A 23066-nucleotide genomic window follows, 5' to 3' on the forward strand; every position below is an offset into this window, starting at 1 on the left:
GTGGATTTGGTGAAAACTCATTTTATGTATCTACAACTCATTTTGGGAAAAATTCTTAACTATGTGTTTATTTTCGGGTCTGTTACCTGACTTTTGGTTCAACTTCTTATATTCTCTGCCATATCTTGTTCATCTGAGGTCATATTACTTATGCTTGTGGATTTAAACGTTCATTTTAATTAACCTGGCTGGCTAAAGCATTTAATAATGGAGTTACATCTGAATGATGTCGTTGGTATAGTAAGTTATCGTTCTGTCATGAAGAAGAATGAGTATGGGATTATTCGGTTCGTGAAGTCGGTACTGCAGTCATCGATCCTCTACCTGCATATGGGGGCTTGTAGAAGGAGTATGTGATTTCAGAATAGTGTTGTCTCCCGTGTTTCTCCTGGTCATTTTCTATCCCGGTGTAAGTGTTGATATTGTGTGTTGATTGCCTGGTAATTGCTGATAGTTCGGTTGTTGATGACCCACCTTACGCGTACCCTACTTCTGAATTGTACATATGTCTCCAACTGTAATTAACCTTTTACCCTTGGCTCTAAACATTCATATCTTCTACGCTAGCCTTGCTTATTGTTCCAAACGTGTTATTCAGATTCTTCTATTTATTGTTTCTTGTTTCACCTTCTGCTTGGAACGAGTATATGTGTAGTAAGCCTATGGAAGTTGAAGCTGTGAGAATGGAATGTTAATTTAAGCCAAGAAATGATTTGAAAATTTAAAAAGAAAGGCTTTATCATCTATTGATTGGGGGGTTATGATTTCACAGATATGTCTGTTAAAATTTTATCTTTATTCTTGTATTGATTTATTCGCTACTATTAGCTTGATGTGGTAATTTATCGTGAGTGATTTGATACTCTGTTTATGCCTCTTGCAGTTGTATTCTGTACTGATTGGAGGAAACTGATGATAAAGTGATTAGTGCGATAAGTTACTTAAAGAATTATCTAATGTTTGTTGCACTGACTTGCTTCTCGTGGAGGCTTATGTTTTCCTAATTATTTTTCTATTTTCTTTCTTCTTCTTGTGTTTCCTTTTGGGAGGTATTTATGTGGTAATTTGGTTATCACTCATGAAGTCTTGTCTTACCCTATTATTGTAGCCCGGAATCAATTTCAAAAGAGAATTTTGTTATGTTTAAAACATTGTAAGACCTGTCTTATTGTGTAGGTTGTACCTCTGAAAATTTATTGTGATTATGCGAAGTTCGATTACCTTAGAAACCTCGGTATTATCTGCATATTTCAAGGAAAACTGGCGTGCTGATGATATTGCGCGTGAAAACTGGACTTAACTGAACACTAAACAACTGCGTGTGGTCTGTATCCCTGTTATACATCACCCAAGTATACCTCTGCTCTCCTGGAGAAGTGTTTATGTTAAATTATTCTAGATGGAACTTTTCTTACATATATTCTTGAGACAACAGATGGTTTTTATCTATGACTGCTTGTTATACCCCACCCCAAGTTGATGGTTTCGGGGGGGAGGCTGTAATGGATTTAAAATTATTTTTCGCGATGGTACGATGCATATTGGTTATGTGTCTATTTTCTTGTCTGGCCCACCGTGTATTCAAACTTCAGAATTCCATGGACTTCTATAATTGATGATGGTGTGCTATCTAGCGGTCGACTTGGAATTTAAGCAGCGAGGTAGCTAGTTGTGGTGCTATCTGGGCGCTAGATGTGAAGCTTTCTCTGTCGTAGTCTGTCGACAATGCAGATAGCAGTTGTTCCGATTATTGATTTGTAGTCTGAAGACGGAGGAACCTATTCTCTACTGATTGTGCTTTAAGAAGACTAGTAAATCAAGATGCAAGAAGAGGAGATGGTGGAGAAACTAGACCATGGGTGATGGATTGTCCATCTGGGCGATAGGCCTGAATATTTGGTTATCCTTCTGAATTTTTTAATTGTATATTTGTTTTCTTCGACCTCCTAAGTAAGGTGCATCCATCTTTGTAGTGAACTAAGCGACCAAGGAATGGATTAGATAATTGTGTTAATACGCGGAGATATTTAAATTCGTATGTGAAATTGGGCATGTGTTTTTAAAAGAAATTAACTTCCTAAAACAGGTCTTCATAAAAATCTTGTAACATGATAATATTTGTTTTAGGCTTCAGTGTTGTAATAATCATGTTGGCATTTGTTTACCTTCTTGACTTCAATTAATTTTAGTTTGGTGCACCAAAACAAGTTTTTTTTTATTATAATATTTTCAAGCGAATGTCGGGCTACTAAAAGAGAATCTGTGGGACTTTAATGTAGGACTTCTAATGACTTCCTCGGTACTTCAAGTGCTTGCTTTGATTTCGGTGTTCGTCATCTGTTACATCTGTGTAACAGAATGCAAACTTACCGTGGCCATGCCGTGTTGACATTGACATTTGAGGATCGTCGTATTATTGGTAACTTATTATTCAGCTGATTTTCGGTGTAGATCCTTGTGCGTGTGGAAAGTTTTTCGTTGAGTTTGATTAATTCATTTGGTTTTAGCTACCGTTCATTGGAGAGTATTTGGGTTATTTATCCTAATTATCGATTTATGGCCATGTTTCGAATAATTTCTTGGTATTAAATGAAGTCATGCCTTTTCTTCGATTTGATTAATTTTAATGCAGGCCTGGAGTGACCGAGAATTTCATTAGGAAAGTTTTCAAGCTTCTTTCAATAATAGTTGTCTTAAGATTTTAAATCTTCTATTGGCCTACGTTTGTTTATTTTCAAAACATTTACTGCATCCTGGCAATTTGAGTCAGTGTTAAAATAATTTATTTTCAATTAATATCCTTAATTAATTTTTCTGAATGGTGTGCACGTTCATTGTGCGGTGGTAATTCATTTGTTATTTTGTTTGAGGTCGAAAATTTTTTTAAATTATTTTCCTAATTAAATTTGGTTTGATCAATTTATTTTGAGTTATTATTTCAGCCAATTAATTAAGTAAGTTATTTTAAGATGATTCGCTAGACCTTTTGTGTCCAGAGCTTCCACAGTGTGCGACGGCCTTTTGTTGGGATAATCGTAAGTAGTCCTTTCTTATTTTATCCCTGGTCGTGCTAACACTCTTGACATTTTCCTTATGTTGTGAGAGTACGTACTACTGTATACAATAGGTTGTAAACTTGATAACAATGATGAAAGAGCTAATGGCGGTAAAGCAGCATACAGAATGATTAGATGGTGAAGGGAGGAGGAAGGGAAGACAAATGACATGTGTTTCCTGAGAGCGCCGGATTACCAAACGTGCCAGACTAACCAACCACCAGATTATCGAGATTGTACTGTATTACCTTTGGGTATTTATTGGGGGCGGGGATGGCCATGTTCAACATGAACACAGGCATGTGAAGTGAGGAACAATTATTATTGTAAACATTCCTATGTATCAACAATTATCACAAACAATAAGTAACAACAGAATAATAGAGCTTGTTGATCAAATACATTTTTGAACGATTCTTATGTACAGAGATTTTGATTATATTAACAAGTAAACAGAAAAATAAAACTTTATTCATAAATATTTTGAAAGAATATCTTATGTACAAAGTTAACACAAAGAAACACTAGTAAGAAAGTAGAACTTGCTTCATAAACACATTTCCTGAATAAATGTTCTATTACTGTTTGTTCATTTTATGTTACAAAATGTTAAAAACTCCATCACCAGATGAACCACCTGGGCAGTCTCAACACACACAGAGAGTGTCTCTCTCTCTCTCTCTCTCTAAGGCAGACGAATTAACCAGTTAACGTTGTGCCATTTCACTGCCATGAATGAACAGTTTGGAACGAAAATGGACGCTATGCCGCGAGAAGAATAAACACGCCACGATAATTCAGTCGTCAATGTCGAGAAGATAATATTTATATTGGGAATAAGCCGAGAATTAGTATCAAGAAGATGGTGAAAAATAAACAAGGATATAGGATTGTTATGAGATTATTACTGAAAAAAAAAATTCCACAAGAAAAATCACTGCAAGCTACATCGAGCAACGTTATTACTATGCGAAGAAGACGATATTATGAGCAGCAGGTCTGAATTGAAAGAAATTTGTAGTAGTATTGAAAGAAAAGAGCGGAAACCCATACAAGTATTACACCCAGTCGCATAATAATAATAAACCAATAAACTGAGGTGGCTTGTTGGAATACATTATGTATCAGACTACGTCACGAAATACCGAGCAAGAGCAGCGGATATTCTTTAAAATCGCTGGAAAGAAGTACAAAAAGCCACGGAAATAAAAAGCGATAGATAAAAATATAAATTCACCATAAATTATATAAGCAACTATTTTATTCTTGCTGCTGAAATGACTATAACGTACATGCCGTGCCCTTGAGCAGTAGTCATAAATCTGGTACAGCACATGTATGTGAAATATCCTGTAAAATGTATTTGAAGGAACTCTTTAAGTATTTCTAGTACTTCCAATGGATTATGTCACTCCTTAAATTTATTGCAAATAGAAATGGAGAGGTTGTTGTGGTACTTTTTTTTACTCCAGCCCTTCTGAAACGAGGAAGAGGATGCATTTGTTAGTGATGCATTATGACACATTGCAGTAGACATGAGGATAAGTTCTCACTGGTGGTCATTTTGACTCTAATTAGTGGAGAATAAGTATAAGCAGATCTTATGAATAATGGAAGTATCGGAAGGGGGACGGGAGGAAAAAAAAAAAAGTATACTAGATCTTGCAAACATGATACCCTCACGGTCAGAGGAGAGCAAGAGATGACCAAGTTAGGTTGGTAAGGTAACCCAAGCTCCGATGTAATATCACATTTAGCCACCACTTACAAAAAATAACAATCAATAATCACCTAAAATAGCGTGCATTTCTTCTGTTAATCAGCAAAGCAAAGCAAATTCATCTCTGTACAGGCCAAGAAGGCCCTTGGAGGAGTGGAAGGTAAAGGCTTCCACTATCCGTAACCTCGGCACTTGATAGGGTAGTGATTAGCTCTATGCCCAGCCACCTTTGCTCCCAGGAATTAACCTGGTACTCATTTTTGGTGCAGGCTGAGTGAACCTCAGGGCCATTTGCACCTCCGGAAGTGGAAATCTTGTTTCTTAAAATTTTATGACTTCCGGACGTATAATCGAACCCATGTCCTTCCGGGCGAGCCGAGCATGCCTTTACCGCCCCGGCGAGGCAGCCCTTTTCATTTGTTAATGAAGATCTATATATTTAAAAAGTGTACGAAAACAGGTTTGTCGAGTCTGTCTGGCCTTTCTCCTGGACTGATTCACTTCATTCTTTTTTTCAAATCTCTCCTTAATTACCGGCCTGTGAATCACTAGGCATTAATAGGTCCCTTAAGTACAGTCTACTTCAAGTCATCCTAAAATCAAATCATTAAATAACCACTCCAGTAATTGCTGGTGAAGGCTTGCCCCAGCCCACAATACATTCTGTACTTAGCAGGTTGTATGAAGTAAAGGTGCAATATGTTTATGTAAAGATATGCAGAACGTAAAAGACATCAATGACAAGTGGTTATAGGCAAACCTGCAAATTCAACCAAACTTGGTACATATATGATTTAATACTATCTGGAGGGAAATACTGTGGTGGGATGGGACAAACCAAGCACCCTTATGGGTGTGGGTTGGGTACAAATGACATATAAAGAAACTTCAAGACGACAGAGATTAGTGACAAATCCTTACTTATCAGGACGACTGATTTGAATATTGACATATTATTTTATTTATTTGAAAGGATCATCTACTTTCTAGACAACATGTGCTGCATAAAGGATAAACTTTTACATGAAACAAAATAATCTAAAAATCAGACTTTAAATTAAATACCCAGCAATACCTCATATACTACAAAATTGTTCATAAAATATCAATCAACACCGTAGTAAAGAAATCTACAAAAAAATCAGCTTTATTCTTAATTCCTAAAAGTGAACATTCAAGGTAAGTACCCAGGAAATCCATGGAGCAATTTCATATCAGTATGATATCTGACCAGTTTACACTGCCTATTACGGCTGTAGTGCAATGTGGTTAATTTGTTTTTGTTCTGCTTTCCAGTCGTAGGTCTTTTACATCCTAATAATAATGTTATTTGTTTTACGTCCCACTAACTACTTTTTGAGGTCTTCAGAGACGCCGAGGTGCCGGAATTTAGTCCCGCAGGAGTTCTTTTACGTGCCAGTAAATCTACCGACACGGGGCTGTCGTATTTGAGCACCTTCAAATACCACCGGACTGAGCCAGGATCGAACCTGCCAAGTTGGGGCTAGAAGGCCAGCGCCTTAACCGTCTGAGCCACTCAGCCCGGCTTTTACATCCTTGTGTCATCAAAACTCTCCCTTGTTTTCCTGCAACTTTAAATAATAGCAAGTTCTCTCCCTTTTCCTGTGACCCTGTCGAGTGAGATCATCACAATGACAGTAAAGAAAGTAATAACGCTAGTTTTACTAGTTATTTTTACAGTGGATATTCCATTATCATCACCAGAAAATTCACCAGATTTAAGCTCATATCATTAATAGAACAAATGCAGTTAAACAGACTCACCGTTTCAGAGAAGTAACTCTGGTTGCATGAGCAAAATCTAATAAGGGTAGCACGAGGCTAAACAATGAAGATTTTCGTCCTATTTCATTATAGCACTGGTACTAGAAATATGACAGTCCCTTAGACCATCCCTATGTTCTTCACTACTGTCCCCAACTTGTACTATAATGCAACATCTCACACTTGGAAACAATTTCACGCATCAGTATTTGCACTTATGACATATGAGTCCCTTGATTCTACCAATCTGCATTGTCGCACTCCACCATGTCACAGTTCAAAATAATTATACGGGCAAATATTTAGATGTCTAGTGTAATGTGAATACCGGTACAGTTTGTGTCAGTTCAGGTACAGGCATAAGAAAACCTATCTTGAGTTCCATAGCCACTGTATGGAGGATTCAATGCTAAAACTTGTTAGGTCACGGTAAGAGCAAGAAGGGAAAGTTAGAGAAGAAAATGTGCCTGGAAATGGATGCATTCGTAGACTGGAGGCACAAAAAGGATGATGACTGTAATGATTAATGACCATCTGTTTAAGGAGAAGATACTACTACCACTACTACTTTGGGTATTTATTGGGGGAGGGGGTTTGGCATGATTATCATGAACACGGGCATGTGAAATAAGGAACAATTATTATTGTGAACATTCCTATGTTCAACAATTATCACAGAAAATAAGTAACAACAGAATAATAGAGCTTGTTGATCAAATACATTTCTGAACGAGTCTTATGTACAGAGATTTCAGTTATATTCACAAGTAAACAGAAAAATAAAACGTTATTCATAAATAATGTACAAAGCTAACAAATAAAAACACTGGAAAGAAAGTAGAACTTGCTTCATAAGCACATTTCCTGAATAAAGGTCCTATTACTGAATGTTGTTCATTTTATGATAAGAAATGTTAAAAAAAATCCCACCAGACATACCATCTGGACAGGGAAATGTAGTTCTCTGAAGGAATGACTGCTTTCTAATCTCATTTCTTGATTAAAATTCATCTTCCACCTTCTCCAGATGTAGGGCCATACCAGCCCCTTGTGTAGGCTCATGTGCAGAAGGCTCATTGAATGTAATCTCTACTGTCATATAACTGCACAGAAACAAGCCTTAAGTTTTTTAGTGCCTAAGGAAAACCTCAGCTCTTGAAATTGTCCCGGGAATGTCAACATTCATTGTTTTTGAAATCTTGAATAGTTCTGAGAGGAAATCAATAATAATGGCGCATGGCCTCTGGAGAGGCGTCTTTTCCTAGTAGACGGCCTATAGGTGACCTGCATGTCTGTGAGGATAGGATTGTACATACGATGATTTCAGATTATGAAAATCTCCCTCTCTCACACACAGATATGAATTAACCTGTTAACGTTGAGGTCCCCGATTCAGCTTGGAACGATCCAGGGACCCTCAGGATTAAAGGCCTGAATGCTAAGCATTTAGCCACTGAGATGGACATCCTAAACATGAACTTCTGTTTAGAAGTGACTGGTAAAGTTCTCTAACTTATAAATTACTTTTTTTCTTCATTCAGCAACGACTCATGACGCATTACTCTGTGAAGCAAAACATGATCAGATTCTATATCATCTTCATTCAATTGTAAAATTTTGTCTTCTGTTTCAGGCGCAGATGAATTGCAGAGCTGCAGAAACCACCAGAATTAAAGATATAATGTACAGGGAAGCAATGAGTGATCCCATCCTTCATACTGTACGTTGTTATCGACCCAAAGATCAATACCCATACAGTTACTGGTGAGCTGGCAAAAGTGCCTGAATGTGTAAATGACAGCACAGTATGTTGAAAGTGTGAGAGCAACTTCGTCCCCATCCTCTTATACTGCCCGCTCTATAGCCACTAGTTTAACACAGACAGGCGTGAATACCAATATTTATTCAAGTTGCCGTAAGAATGCAGTCATAAAAGCATAATCTTCGCAGTCAGTGTGGGTGTTGCCTTGTGATATTGATGCATGTACTTGTGTGATAAGCTTAGCTATTTCGTATGAGTAAACATGCCTGTTCGTTCATGTTTGTGCTGGTGATATTCTTATAGAACTGTGAAATGAATTAATCATGTTATGCTTACAGATATATTTGAAATTCATGTAAACTTTACTTCTCTTCTGTACGTGCAAGCTAAATTATTTTGTAGTATGACACATTAGATTTGTTGCAAAATATTCGATTGTAGTGTGCATTTTGCAAATCTCAAGGTGGTTTGCACCGTCAAGAGGGGAATTAAAGAAAAGTGGATGTCTGCTACATCTAGGCAAGATCATAAACTTGGCCGTTACTGGAATCCGCCAAAACAAACCAAGCACACCTCTTTGGTTACTAGTCCTTGCTGAATCGGACAGATAGGGTTTTGATATTAGATACTTGTTTCTCGTACAGCACAAGTATGTGAAATACCCTGTGAAATTTATCTGAAACAACTCCTAAGTCCTTCTAGTACTTCCAATGGATTATGTCGCTCTTTAAATATATTGCAAATAGAATTGGAGAAATTGTTATGGTACTTACTTTCGACTTCTAGGTTTTTTTTTTACTTCAGCTGTTCTGAAAAAAGGAAGAAGATGCATTTGTTAGTGACGCTTTATGACACATTGCAGTAGACATGAGAATATGTTCTCAGTGGTGTTCATTTTTACTCTAATTAGTGGAGAATAAGCAAGAGTTCAGATCTTTTGGATAATGAAAGTATCGGGAGAGGGACAGGAGGAAACCTCAAAAACGAGAGATATCAGTGTCAAATCCTTGCTTTTTTGGACACCTGATTTGAATAGCGACATATTATTTTATTTATTTGAAAGGACCATCTACTTCCTACACAATATGGGCTGTATCAAGGACAAACTTTCACATTAAACAAAATGATCGAACTTTAATTTAAATACCCAGCAATACCTTTTAAACTACAAAATTGTTTGTAAAATATCAATCAACACCATAGTAAAGAAATCCACATAAATTCATCTTTATTCTTCATTCCTAAAAGTGAACATTCAAGGTAAGTACCCAGGCAATGCATGGAACAATTTCATGTTGACATTTTATTTGACGGATTCACACTGCCTGACAGAAGAATTAAGCACCCAAAAGGAATGATCCAATTTTATCCCATTTCGGTATACATCCATACAATTGAATCGTGCAGTCGAGTAAGGAACTAAGTCAGATTTTGCTACTTTTCAGGAGAGCAAAAAAACTGATTTTCTTCGACACGCTTCAATGAATAGTTCCCATTATTTTATATAATATTTAGATCAGTGATAGATATGTAACGGAGGTAACAGGAAAATGTTCAAGAAAAATTTTAAAATGTTATAACCGTTTGAACTTTTTTGACTTAGTTCCTTTCTCCAATAATACCGAAAAAAATTTGGAGTTTGGGAATAAATCTCTCATACAAACTACACCAACCTTTGTTATATATTAAACATAGCTTAATGCAATATATAAGCACTGTTTACAGTATATCCAACAGAAAAAAACAGGGAAAACAAATACAAATGACCTTGAAGCGCCAAATAACTACAGTATTACAACCGAGACTACTAACCTAAGGGGAATTCATTGGCTGCGAAATAATGTCCAAATAAAATGCCAAAGCATCCTCATTCGCAACATATTTCAACAGTTTACGCAAGTCCTTTATTTTCTCAGCTTTTATTGGAACCCCACCCTCTGGATATGCTGTCATTGGTTGCAAGGAAAATGTGCAAAAGTTACCTTTCCCAAGATGAAACGTATGTTTCACAATGCTGTTTATGAAGGGAAGTGCTACAATAACTCCTGGTTTCTCTGCCCTATATCTGTATTCTTTAAACGAAGAAGGAGAAAATGCAATCTTTCCAGCACGAGGAGTATTCTTTGTCAATGTTTCAGCTGATACAGTCACTTTTTTAAAAAACTCAGGCCACCACTTGTCAAAATTAAATACTGTACTTGAGTCTACTAACTTAACTGTAACATTTGCTTTGCTGTTTACAATAATTGCCATATACTCTTCGATAGTATAAACTCTGTCTACTTTTTAAATGTTTTTCTTAAATACCCCAAAGCCCCTGTCGCATGGTAGGAATGAATGACCCCTCTCGGGAAAGTACTGTCTAATCTCCTTAAATCGATTTGAAGCTGCCAGGCCTAGCATTAGTCTTATGACCGTATGGTTCTTATTTTGGCCTGGAGAACCATCAGAGAAAACGTGTAACTGGTCAACATTTTCTGACACAAATTCGTCTATATAATCTTTCAGGAAAGAAGCAACTTCATTTGCACCCTTCTTTCCTTGGCCTTCATGATACATATACACAACACACTTGTCCATTGCAAGATCATGAATACAAAACACATTCACCCACAACTGTCTCATGTAAAACACTTCTTGCACCGGTATGTGTGGCAGGGGCAAATTTTGCATAAAGTCAAAGGCAAGGCCTGTCACTTTGTCATTTGTTCTGCATAGTGTTGCAACTTCTTTCAAAGACCTGTAGAATTTCCTGCTTCTTCTTTTATGAACATCATATTCAGCCTGAGCTGCACGCTTTGCTGATTCACAAATATGTGGACTCCTAAGTTTAGCTGTGAACTCCTCACACTTGCTGCAGACATCGATCTGTGGTCGTCCGAATCGGTAGTTGTAATTCTCAACAAAATAAGTCCTGTAGAAGCTGTACTTGACTCCACACTCCGGGTATTTTGTGACAAACATGTTGTGCATTTCTTTAATAGTTAAGCGGGCATCTAAGTAATGCACTTCTTTCCCTCCGTAATGAGCCCGTTTCAGAGGAAATGATTGAATATGATTGGATATCAGTTTAGTGACATCTTCCGGTATCTTTCTGGTAGTTGGATTGGTTCCTCTCTTGTCCCTGGGAATTTCTCCATGAAGAAGAAGCATTGTGATACGGAATACTCTTTTCTGAGTGACGGCATGCATGCTCATAAAAGCTGAACGACATACATTCTTTCTATTGTTGCCATCCATAACAAAGTAAGTGAAACTTGCTGCTCGCTGCTTTGAATTTTCATTCCTCAGTCTTCTGGTCTTAATTTCATTCTTCTCGATGAGGCGCTGCAAGTGTAAATCTTGTGCATCCTTACTAGGAAGTTGAAGAAACTTGGAAAGAATGGACATGCGAGCCTCTTCGTTTATAATCTCAAAACACTTCTTTCTGCATCTAGAAGAATAACATATTATTAATACTAAGTATAAATCTGTACCATACGTATTGTTATCTAAAACAAGAGTAGAAAGTTCGGTTGCATGTTAGAATATTATTTACTAAACAATCCCTAATAATACTTCTCAAGCTCCTTACTTACCTGCAGTCAGAACCGGTTTCTTTGCCTTCCACAACTCTCCCACGTTTATTCACATATGCCAGTCCTCTGAGTCTTGCGTGTTTCAGAACACTATGTTTATGGCCCTCAGGCTGTGCCTTCCTTTTCGGAGTCATATTCTCAAACGTAATACAAAGATCACTTTGTCATCCACCGAGATACAAACTGAAATACTGTACACTATAACCCACCATGTACCGTACGATTTCTGTTTCCCTCCAGTATGTTGTCCTTTGTGTTGTACCAACGCCGTAAATTGAAATATCCCCTGTTATACCTACATCGCATGCAACGTGCGGCAAAGAATGGAACTAAGTCATGAACAGCAAGTGGTGAAGAAACGCACTAAGTCATCGACTTAGTGCGTTTCTTCACGATATGCATGATGTCCATCCACTGTTTCTCCCCCAAGGAGAAGGCTGACTTATTTCTTTCCTTTACCAAATGATAGGGCTTGGTTATGTGAGGTAAATGAGGCAATAAAATGAAAATGGCCAGTTTTGACTTAGTTCCTTACTCGACTGCACGATTCAATTGATGAATGAGTAAATGATTAGAATTACAAGAATCTGTAATGTGTAGAACGCCCACCAGAGTGCATTTGTGATGGCACCGTCCTGTTGTTGATAAGTTAAGCAAGACATGCGGAGAGGACTACATAGCGTACAAGCACCCATGATGCCTCGCATCATTGCAGACAGCTTATCCGCCAATAGACAGGGCTTAACAGAGGTTGCATTGTGGAACTCCACAAGGCTGGTTGGTGTTATCGTGCAATTGATAGGCATGTGGGCCATTCAGAGGTAACAGTGGCATGATTTTGGCCTCAGTGTGTACATGAGTGCACCCAATCACACCGGATAGGCTCGGTTCAACTAAGAAAAACCACCGCAAGGGAGGACTGTCGTATGTTACGCCAAGCATTGCGGGATCCCATAACTTCGGCATGCACCATTGAAAGGTACATAGTGGAGAATCTACAACATTCTGTGAGTTCCCGCACAGTGACTGGATGACTCACATCCTCCGGATTGTGGTCCTACCGCACCTTGCGTCAGTTGATCTTGACACTAGACACCAATGCCTGCGTTTGAAGTGGTGCCTTGCATGGGAGGCATGGACAGAGGACAACTGGAGTTGCATCATGTTCAGTGATAAGTCCTGTTTCTCCAAAAACTCTGACCACCATCGGGTGTGGGTGTGGCAGCGTCGAGGTCAGATCCTGCCCATATTGTGGAAAGACACATAGGTGTAATCCCTGGCACATGGTGTAGAGAGCCGTAAGATATTCGTTCAGGTCACCTCTAATTGGGCTTTGGCAGATTTTGACCACACAGAGATACTTCACAGACTTTCTGCACCCACACATCCTACCACTTATGGAACAGCACTCTGGAACAGTGCTTCAATGAGATAATAAATGTCCACACACAACACAGCAATAGGCGACATGCATGTCTGTGAGGATGGGGCTGTACCTAACATGATTTCAACAAAGTGTGAAGATGACACACACGCACACACAGAGTCCCCAAGCCAGATGAACTGACCAGTTAAGGTTAAATTTGCATGAGAATTGAACCCAGGGCCCTCTAGACTAAAAGCCAGAATGCTAACTATTTAGCCATTGAGCCAGACATCCTAACAATGAACTTCTTTTTTCAAAGTGATTGGTAATGTCAAGTTATCAATTATTTTTCCTTCAATCAGCAGTGACAAATGAAATATTCCTCTGTGAAGGAAAAGATTATCAGAGTCTACATCATATTTCATGGAGTTGTAAAATTTTGTCTTCTGTTTCAGGTGCAGATTCATAATGATTTGCAGAGCTGCAGAACCACCAGAACTAAAGACATAATACACAGCAATGCGATGCGCGATCCCATCTTTCATATTGTGTGTTGTTGTCGAGCCAAACATCAATACCCTTTTATTTACTGGTGATCTGGCAAAACTGCTTCAGTCTGTAAATGACAGCACAGTAGGTTGTGTCGATCTTTTTACACTGCCTGATTAATAGCCACTAGTTTAGCACGGAAAGGCACAAATACCAATATTTCTTGAATCTGCCACAAGAGTGCAGTCATAGATACACAATCTTCACAGTCAGTGTGGGTGTTGCCTTCTGTTACTGATGCACATATGTGTACGATAAGCTTAGTTATTTCGTATGAGTAAACGTGCCTGTTCACTCTTGTTTGTGCAAATGATAGTTTCTATAGAACTGTGAAATCAATTAATCAGGTTATGCTTGTAGATATGTTTGAAGTTCTTGTAAAGTTTACTTTTCTCTTCCGTTTATGCAAGTTAAATTTTTTGTGCAACCCCATAAATCCAAACCCTTGTCCACGTCGTGGGCAACTGCATGAAGTAGGGGATTGCCTGGAGGGGTGATATACAGCGGGGACTGTGTGTACCCCAGGACCGCTATGGTAGCTGCGAATGCCTTCCAGGATCCCTTAAAAGTGATGACTAACGCGGCATTGATGAATTCTTCAATGGGAGATGTGGCAGAGAAGAAGACCTTTGGAAGGGCAAATCTGGCAGATGAGGCATCCCTCTTCCCGTGGGGTTAAGGAAATAGGGGAAAATCACTGCCTTGTGGTGAAGAGGGGTCCTCAAACACTAAGGGAGACAATCCCTACAGAAAACGGAAGGCCCAGGTGGCAGCCCAAACCCCAAGCTCGGGTGCTGTGGGCTAACAACTTGCACATCTTAAATCCACTTATTAAAGAAACTGAAGTGAAACAAAACCAGACGGATGCCTCGATGATGAACTTTGGCCCAAAACAAAAAATGAGAACGGTTGTTGGAATGTTAGAACTTTGACAGAGGAAGGGAAAGTAGAGCAGGTTTGGAAAGAGATGAATAATTATGGCTTGGAAATTCTTGGCTTAGTGAAGTGAGATTTTGGAGAGATAATGACTCAAAATGGGAATTATTCTGGACAGTCTGGGGAGGATGCTAAATGGAGAAATGGAGTGGGTGGTGGGTTTTTTTTTTGCTATAGGTCGCACCGACACAGATATGTCTTACAGCGATGATGGGAAAGGAAAGGCCTAGGAATGGGAAGGAAGCGGCGTGGCCTTAATTAAGGTACAGCCCCAGCATTTGCCTGGTGTGATGGAAAACCATCTTCAGGGCTGCTGACATGTGGGTTCGAACCCACTATCTCCCGATTACTGGATACTGGCCGCACTTAAGCGACTGCAGCTATCGACCTCGGTGGAGTGGGTATATTGCTAAGTAGACATCCAAGAACACTTTAATTGGATGGAGTCCCATCTCAGATAAAATTATGACTGCTAGATCTTGAGGTAAAACCAAAATGTAACAACAGTAGTTTGTTATGCACCAAGAGAAGTATCTGATGTGGAAAACATGGCTTAGATGAAATGAATGATAATGGAGAGAGATTTGTACATTTGTGTGACACCCAGGAAATGGAAAGGAAAGGCCTAGGAATGGGAAGAAAGCGGCCGTGCCCTTAATTAAGGTACAGCCCCAGCATTTGCCTGGTGCGATGGAAAACCATCTTCAGGGCTGCCGACAGTGGGATTCGAACCCACTATATCCCGATTACTGCATACTGGCCGCACTTAAGCGACTGCAGCTATCGAGCTCGGTGGAGTGGGTATATTGCTAAGTAGGACATCCAAGAACACTTTAATTGGATGGAGTCCCATCTCAGATAAAATTATGACAGCTAGATTTTGAGGTAAAACCAAAATGTAACAATAGTAGTTTGTTATGCACCAACAGAAGTATCTGATGTGGAAAACATGGCTTAGATGAAACGAATGATAATGGAGAGAGATTTGTAAATTTGTGTGACACCCAGGAAATGGTGATTGGAGGGACAATCTTCCCTCACAAATGGTGTCATAAGATTGCATGGGTACCACCAGATCACAAAATAGAAAATTTGATTGACCATCTAGCTATTAGTAAGAAGTTTGTAAGTTCATTGACAGATGTGAGGAACAGAAAAAGAGCTGAAGATGGTAGTGAACATCATCTAGTAGTAGCCGAGTTTAAATTGAATATAAAGGCTGCATCGAAGAAATTTACAACTACGAAAAGGAGGTTCAACATACAAAGGTTAAACAATGAAAAGAGGAGGACAGAATTTAGACAGGAGTGGAAAAATTGATTTGAAGTCCTTTGAAATCTTGAAGAAGAGGTGAGTGTGGAAAGAACTTGGGAAAATGTTAAGAACACTTACATACAAATGTGTGAAAAAGTAATTGGTTATAGGAGCTATCAACAGGAAGACTGGATGTCTGAGGAAACATGGGACTTAATTGAAAAATGTAAGGAGGTAAAATCTATATAAATCAAAGCAGAACAAGACACCAGAAGTCAGAAGCCCAAAGGAAATATTATGAAATTGACAAAATGGTTAAAATGAGTGTGAGAAATGATAAAAGAAGATTGATTGACCAGCAGGCACAAATTGCAGAGGAAGCTGAGAAGAAGGGTGATATGAAACAACTCTATAATATTACAAGGAAGTTGTCAAGGGGAGGTTATAGGAAGAGTAAACGAGTAAGGGATAAGCAAGGAAATATGTTGTTACCACAAGAACAATGAAGATGATGGCACGGGCATTTTTCAGAAATTTTAAACAACGATGATGGAAATGAGCAGGAAATGCAAGAAGAAATAAACGAAGGCTAGATAATGAAGACTCAAGAATAAGGATAGATCCCGAACAAGGCATGAAGTTAGGTTAGCACTGAAACAATTACAGAATAGTAAAGAAGCAGGTGTAGATAATGTATTTCCAGAAATACTAAAAGTGGATGAAGAGGCCACCATTAATTTGCTCATAGCATTATTGGGGTAAATATGGAAACAAGAGAGAATTCCTTCTGAATGGAAAGAGGGCTTGATTGTGAAACTTCCCAAAAAAAAGTGACACCACAATGTGTAAGAATTTGAGAGAAATAATGCTACTGAGGGTACCAGTAAAATTCTCTCTAGAATAATTCTAAACAAACAAAACGACTCAACTGAGCAGCATCTTCGAAAAGAACACACTCGTTTCCATAGACAGCACAGCTGTGTTTATCTAATAAATACACTAGGAGTAATTCTAGAGCAAAGTAATGAATGGCAGGCCATATTGTACTTGACATTCATAGACTTCGAAACAGCATTTGATGCATTTGATTCAGTAAATAAGATCCTAATGTGGAAGACCTTGTTGAAACATGGAATACTGCATGAGATCTTGACTCTCATGAAGGAAATGTATGAAGGATACAGAAACAGAGTAATACATGAGGGAAGACCCACAGAATATGTGAATGTCACAAGTTGCGTTCGCCAGGGATGTATTCCTTCACCGGCAATCTTTTTAGTGGTGCTCAATAATGTCATGAGAAAATTGTTGGGTAGAAGGAAGACAGGAATACAATGGGGAATGGGGGAAGACTGGAAGATTTAGAATTTGCAGATGATATTTGTCTTTTGTCTTCAAGAATTAGAGATATGAATCACAAGTCAGAAGGAATATGGAAGGTAGCAGAAGCTGCAGGACTCCATATATAAATGTTGTTAAGACCAAGGAAATGAGAGTAAGTGCTAAATTTGACGAAAGATTGTTTGTGGCAGGAGAAGAGACTGAAGAGTTTAAAACATTTACCTACTTGGGAACTGTGACAAGAGATGGAGGTCTAGTGTCAAAAATACCATGTTCAGGTTCCGTATTAAATTGAGATTCACATTCAAAAGGTGGATAGGTGGATCCCCATACCTAACAATTTTGAATGTAAGAGATGGACAGGCAGAAAAAGATGTAAGAGCCAGAAAAAAGAAATCAATTGGTGCCTTCATGCAGCTGTATGCGGTGTGGAAGAATAACACCATCTCAAGATGAAAGTAAAAATTTTCAAAACAATTGATAAATCAGTCATTCTATATGCTTGTGAAACTCGGGAATTTACACAAACTATCACTAATCTCTTTCAGACATTTATAAACCCTTGCTTACGACACATCATAAACATCACATGGCCTGAGATTAAATCCAGTGATGAGCAGTACAACTATCAAGTTCCAGTCGCAGAGGAAATAAAGAGGAGGAAATGGAAATGGATGGATCATACTTTGAGAAAGCCAGCAGGATCTACAGAGCATACTGCATTGGAATGGAATCTACAAGGTGCACGTAAGAGAGGTCATCCAAGGAAGACCTCGAGTAGGACTATAGAGGAGGAGGCTCTTGAAGTAGACAGGACTAGGAGGGATATTGAAGCATTGGCAAGTCGACAACCACAATGGAGATGTTTCAGGGGTACCCTATGTTCCAGTGGGAAAGAGAAGAATTAAGTAAATTTCTTTGCAAAATAACACATTAGATTTTCTCTGATATATTCAATTATTCCATAAATTTTGCAAACCTTGGTAAGGTTGTTTGCGGCCAGAAGGAATACGATTACACGAATTATGTCTAGAGGGAAATTAAGAGAAAAGTGGATGTCGGCTATATATGGGCAAGGTCCTAAACTTGGCCACTATTGGAATCTACCAACACAGACCAAGCATGCCTCCCTGGTTGGTAGTCATTGCTGTTTCGGGCAGATAGGGTATTGATATTTAAAATTTGTACATGGGTACGAAAATAATAAATTTACCATAAATTATATGAGCAACTAACTGTTGCCACTGAAACTATGGTAATGTACATGCCATGCCCCTGACCAGTAGTCAAAAATCTTGGAATAGAGTTGGTTCTGGTATATCACAAATATGTAAGATGTCCTGTGGAATGTATTTGAAGCAACTCATAAGTCCTTCTAGTATTGTCAATGGATTATGTCATTCATTACATTTATTGTAAATAGAAATGGACAGGATGTTGTGGTACTTACTTTGAAGTTGACTGCTACTTAAAGTTTTTCTTTTTCTTTTTTTCCCCTCTAAATTCTGAAACAAGGAGGAAGATGTATTTGTTAGTGAGGCCCTATGACACATTGCAGTAGACATGAGGACAAGTTCTCAATGAGGTCATTACCGACACTAATTATTAGTGGACAGTAAGCAAGAGTTCATATCCTTTGATTAATGGAAGTATCAGGACGGGGGCAGGAGGACTATGTTGGCCATGAAAACAAACAATATGGTAGGTCTTGCAAACGTAATACCCTCAGGGTCAGATGAGAGCAAGTGATGACCAAGGGAGGGTGATGAGGTAACCCAAGCTCTGATGTATTGTCACATTTATCCACAAGTTATGAAAAATAACAATAGAAAGATCAAATAATATCATACAAATAGCTTATTATTTCTTTCATTAATGACGATCTATATATTAAAACAGTTAACCATAAACAGCTTTGTCCTGTCATTCTGGACTTTCTGCTGGACCAATTAGCTTCATTCTTTTTTAAATGTCTCCTTAATCACCAGCCCATGAATCATCATGCTTTGATAGGTCTCGTAAGTACAGTCTACTTAGGGTAATCCAAAAATTAAAACATTTCATCACCACTTCATGAACTGCTGGTGAAGGCTTGCCCCTAGCATGAATTACATCATGTACTTAGCAGGTTGCATTAAATTAAGGAGCAATATTTCTATGTAACGGTATCAGAGAACCTAAAAGAAAAAACTGACAGATGGCTATAAACAAACCTTCAATTTCAACCAAACTTGGTATACATATGATTTAATACTATCTGGAGGGAAATAGTGTGGCTGAGTGGAACGCACCAAGCACACTACGGGGTGTAAATGAGAGGGACAGACATGTACAAGTAATAAAAGGACGACCTATATTAGTGTTGAATCCAAAGTTTCCGAGATCTCGGGAGATGAATAGTGACACTGTGGATGACATTTAAGTCTAAATTCAGCCAGCATTGGCATTCGGGGATAAGAAGTGGTGAAAAATAAAATATCCAAAACGTTCGAGATGTACATGTGAATCATTCAGCATAGCTTTCAACCAAACTTGATACACATAATTATGACGTACCATCTGGTGAAAAATACTGTTGGGATAAGACATCCCTACCACCCCTACGGCTGTGGTTTGGGTGGAAGTGAAATTTTAAAAAATCCTTGAAAACGACAAATATTAGTGTCAAATCATTATGTTTTGGGATGACTGACTTGAACAGTGACACATTATTTTATTTATTTGAACGCATCATCTACTTCCTAGATAGTATGGGCTGCATCAAGGACAAACTACCATGCCAAAAAAAAAATGATCTAAAACAACTTTAATTTAAATACCCAGCAATTTTTCTTGAACTACAAAATTGTTCAAAAAATATAAATCAACACCGTAGTAATGAAATCCACAAAAATTCAGCTCCGTTTTTAATTCCTAAAAGTGAACATTCAAGAAAAGTACCCAGGCAACACATGGAACAAGTCATGTTATCTGACCGATTTACACTGCCTGACAAAAAAAGTTAAGCACCCAGAAGGAGTGGACCAATACTGTGCACATGCATACCATTGATGTGTGAGTAAGTTACTAGATTTACAAGGATCTGTATTGAGTAGAATGCCCACTAGAGTGCATTCATGATGGCACCATAAGTTGTTACCAGTCAACTGCTATGAGTCAGACAGTTAAGCAAGACATTCAGAGAGAACTATGAACAGTACAAAGCCCCCATGATGCCTTGCAGATGTGTTAGAAAGCCTATCCTCCAACTGACAGCATTTGACAGAGGCTGCATTGAGGAACTGCAAGAGGCTGGTTGGTCATATCGTGCAATGGCCAGACATGTGGCCCATTCAAATGTCACAGTGGCTCGATTTTGCAGGTTTGGCTCGACCAAGAAACACCACTCCCAGGGAGGACCGTTGTGTGGTACGTCAAGCATTACGGGATCCCATAACTTCGGCACGCACCATCCATGAACATGTAATGGAGACTACATAATCACACGAGTTCCAGCACAGTGCCTCGACAATTTGCATCCACCGAATTGAGGTCGTAATGCCCCATGCGTCGGTTGCCATTGACACCAGAACACCACAGCCTTCATATTGAGTGGTTCCATGCCCGGGAGGCATGGATGGAGGACAACTGGCATCGCAACATTTTCACTGATGAGTCCCACTCTACTAGAACCCCCGATGATCATCATGTGTGGGTTCGGCAGCGTTGAGGGCAGATCCTGAAAAGACACCCAAGTGTAATCCCTAGCATCATGGTGTGGAGAGCCCTGAGATATATGTTCAGGTCACATCTAATAGGGATTTGGCAGACTTTGACCACACAATATGTCCTACCCATTAAGGCACAGGAACCTGGGACAGTGTTCCAACAAGATAACACATGTCCACACATGGCACATGTGTCTATGGACTGCCTAGAGCATGTTGAATTCCTCCTGTGGCCAGCTGGATCCCCGGACCTATCCGTTGCTGAACACGTGTGGGATGAAATTGGAAGGGGAACTCAACCCAAGTACCAACTTACGGCATCTGGAGGGACAGCTGTAAAAACTGTGGATAAACTAGCCTCAGGAGTGGACACAAAGGCTGTTTGATTCCATTCCAAAAACCATAAGGGCATACATTGTTGCCCGGTGTAGCGACATCCTACTGACCTGGCACTAACGTTTCACCTGCACTGCCAATGGCCTTGTCACCTTCATCCCATATTGTCATCAGTTTAATAAAGGCACATTAGGTAGTTTCATTCACATTCAGCCACTCCTTCTGGGTGGTTAACATTTTTGGCAGGCAGTGTATAATGCATGCTGTGGAGCAGTATCGGTCCACTAGTAAGTAATTCTGGATTGTCTTTCTAAAAAGTAATCTCAGAAATTTGTCTTGGGCTGATTTTCTGAAATTTGGCCACACCATTTCTATTCCCACCATGCTGTTTTTCCCGTTTTCATACCAGGCAGATGCCCCCTAATTCAGACCATGGTTGCTTCCTTTCCAGCAACGCTCACACTCTGGAGGTAGTGATTTTTGATTCCTGGGCAAATAAAAGAACTCTGGGATGCTTAGAGGTCCACCAGAGGTGTTTTTATAATATAAAGATCTTCTGCCCATATAGTGTCCACTTGGTAGGCCAAGTCTATTACAGCTGTAGTGCAATAGGTTATGACATGTTTTTGTTCTGATTTCCAGTCCTAGCCCTTTCGCATCCATGCATTGTTGAAAATCTCCCTTGTTTTCCTGTGGCGTTAAATAATAGCAAGTTCTCTTCTTTCTCCCCTAGCAGTGTCGAGTGAGATCATCGTACTGACAGTAATAAAATAAAGCTAGTTACACTAGTTAATCTTACAAATGGTCACTCCATCATCATAAGCAGAAAATCCAACAGATGTTTGCTCAATTCATTAATAGAGCAAATGCAGTTAAACGGAATCATCGTTTCAGAGACAAAATTTCTGTTTGCATGATCATAATCTACTAAGTGTAGAGTAAGGCTAAACACTGAAGATCTTTGTACAATTTCATTACAGCACTGGTACTAGAAATATGATAGTCCCTCAGACCATCACTAAGTTCTTCATTACTGTACCTAACTCGTACTATTATGAAACGTCTTGTACTTGGAAACAATTACACGTATCAGTGTTTGCACTTATGAAGAAATTCACGTTCCTTGATTCTGCCAACCTGTATTGTGGCACTCAATCATGTCACAATTCAAAAAATTATATGGGCCAAGATTTAGACGTCTAGTGTAATGTGAATACATATACTGTTTAAGTCTGTTCAGCTCCAGACATAAGGAAAACCAGTCTTGAATTCCATAGCCACTGTACAGAGTATTCAACTCTTAAACTTGTTCGGTCACGATAAGAGGAAGGTGACAGAGCCAGAAAGTGCAGCTGGGTAAAGCAAGGAGAGAAAATTACAGGAGAAACTCTGCATTTAAACGGATGCACTAACAGACTGGGGGCATTGAATGGATGATGACGATAATGATTACTGACTATCTGTTGAAGGACAAGATACTACTACCACTACCACCACTAACACTACTACTCCTCCTACTACTACTACTACTACCACCACCACCTCCAGGCACACACATAACACCATCGTCCACCACAATAACACGCAGTTACCTACACATGGCAGATGCCGCCCGCCCTCATCGGAGGGTCTGCCTTACAAGGGCTGCACTTGGCTAGAAATAGCCACACGAAATT

General features: G+C 39.0%; 1 long non-coding RNA gene across 6 annotated transcripts in view; it reads right to left on the reverse strand.

Annotated features, from left to right (window-relative positions):
• Window positions 1-23066, reverse strand: part of LOC137503445 (uncharacterized) — a 282266-nt gene that overhangs the window by 120786 nt on the left and 138414 nt on the right. For 5 of the 6 annotated variants that reach the window (XR_011019127.1, XR_011019128.1, XR_011019131.1 and 2 more), the window contains 2 exons: window positions 18798-18852; window positions 9097-9132 (listed from right to left, as the gene is read on the reverse strand). This is a non-coding gene — a long non-coding RNA (uncharacterized lncRNA). The remainder of the gene's footprint in view (window positions 1-9096; window positions 9133-18797; window positions 18853-23066) is intronic. The other variant, XR_011019129.1, reaches the window with a different exon arrangement.

Source organism: Anabrus simplex, unplaced genomic scaffold (genome assembly GCF_040414725.1).
Source record: "Anabrus simplex isolate iqAnaSimp1 unplaced genomic scaffold, ASM4041472v1 ctg00000124.1, whole genome shotgun sequence".
Lineage (NCBI taxonomy): Eukaryota > Metazoa > Arthropoda > Insecta > Orthoptera > Tettigoniidae > Anabrus > Anabrus simplex.